Source organism: Anarrhichthys ocellatus, unplaced genomic scaffold, assembly GCF_004355925.1.
Source record: "Anarrhichthys ocellatus isolate YVR2014 unplaced genomic scaffold, GSC_Weel_1.0 scaffold954, whole genome shotgun sequence".
NCBI lineage: Eukaryota > Metazoa > Chordata > Actinopteri > Perciformes > Anarhichadidae > Anarrhichthys > Anarrhichthys ocellatus.
Genome location: NW_022280928.1, coordinates 1 through 1,776, shown reverse-complemented (window position 1 = coordinate 1,776; position 1,776 = coordinate 1). Strand labels below are relative to the sequence as shown.

The 1,776-nt window shown below is 44.0% G+C and overlaps 1 protein-coding gene across 1 annotated transcript in view; it reads right to left on the bottom strand.

Annotated features, from left to right (window-relative positions):
• The window catches only part of LOC116377155 (actin filament-associated protein 1-like), a 15,115-nt gene extending 13,542 nt beyond the window's left edge, over window positions 1-1,573 (bottom strand). The window contains exon 1 of the mRNA XM_031838725.1: window positions 1,023-1,573. The gene's annotated coding sequence lies outside the window, so the exon portion shown is untranslated. The remainder of the gene's footprint in view (window positions 1-1,022) is intronic.
• Window positions 1,574-1,776: the final 203 nt, after the last annotated feature.

The window sequence follows — 1,776 nt, the reverse complement described above, 5'->3', positions numbered from 1 at the left end:
TTTCAGCTCTATTCCTCTCTGTTAACATCATTGTTGGACAGTGAATTAATGTGTTAGGATTCTGATCATATTGGGCTCTTGGGTTTATTTTCTGTGTCTTCATTTCAGATGTTGGTACGTTTGCTCCATATGAGACATCATGTTTTTAAGCTGCCCATGGGAAGAATTCACCTATACAAGTCTGTCCAGTGTTGATTAAAGACTTTGGTCTCTCTAGCCATTTTTCTCTTCTGGAGATAGTCCTGTGATTTCACTTTCACAACTCGCATTCTAATTGTGCTGCTCTGCTATCTCTTTCCTCGTCTCTCCCCCGTGTGTCACGGTGTGTGTACATCTCACTCGAGTCAGGAAACTTGTCAGAATGCCCGTATTTGATTGGCTGAGCTGCATCACGTGATATGATTCACAACGCATTGGTCGGTGTTTTTCCTGCACAACAAGTGAATAATTCCGCTGCATAAAAAACTTCGCTGCATAAAAAATTCCCTTTTTTTTTTTGTCAGACAAAGGCCTGCGAAGTGGGTCGTGACCCACCAGTTGAGAATCACTGTTCTATGGTTCCCGCCTTTCCCTCATGGACAACTGCAAATTCTGGCTGGCAGGCCTGACTGCAGCTAAGAAGATGGAGACCAGCATTGATATCCATCAAATGCTTAGTAATGATATAGTTTTACATGGAAAAGAAACACAAGCAAATGTCTATCAGAGGATGCCGTGCAGACTATGTGAGGAAATAGAATGAAAACCAACTAAACGGTAAACGGAGGAAGTGAATATACACCAACAACATCAAAAACACAGACACATGTCACTGGTGGGTGGAGGAGACATTTTACCACATGAGAGGAACTCCATGAATAAGGAGGAAAACATGATGAGCAGTGTTTGCTTGTACCTGTGTTACTGTGCTTTAACATATTCCCTACCGTTTAATGTTTGACAGTAGAGTTTTAGTAGCCGATCTTAACACAGGGATACACGTATCCCCATGTACAGAATCAAAAAGATAATTTGCAGCTCACCTCCAGCACAGCGACCTCCTGGCCGTTACGAAGCAGGCGGAAGGCAAAGGGGTGTTTGTGATCGAGGCCGGGGCTGACCTCGCAGCCTCTAAGGGGCAGTGAGGCGATGTGGCTCTTCAGGTCGTCACGGTCCTTATGGAGGAGCAGCTGGTTGTCTTTCAGGCGGCACCAGCGCTCCCTCCAACGGTTATTGGACAACACGTTCAGGTAGCCTGTCGACAAAGTGCATACAGTCAGAAAAATAAAGTCAGAACAAACTACGCTTACTTTGTTTTTTACCAGCAGCGGTCGGATGTATTTTTTACTGGCCCACCTTTCTCACATGGGAAGCAAATTTGTACCCATGCAGTAACTTTCAGGAAAATTATGCATGCACATACTGAAAATGAAATGGAAGACAGAAGACGGTGGAATAAAGATCTCCATTTGAAAAAAGCCAATATAAAAAGAAGAAACGCTTATATAGCTTTCTATTTATTATTCCAACACACAATAAGCCTTGAGATGTGTCTGAGGGACACACAGAGACACACAGAGACACAGAGAGATGCAGAGACACACAAAGAGACAGAGATACACACAGAGACACACACAAAGAGACATACAGAGAGACACAGGGATACATACAGAGAGACACAGACACATTGAGAGACACGGAGACACACAGAGAGACACACAGAGACACATAGAGAGACACGGAGACACAGAGAGACGCAAAGATACACAAAGAGAGACACGGAGACACACACAGAGA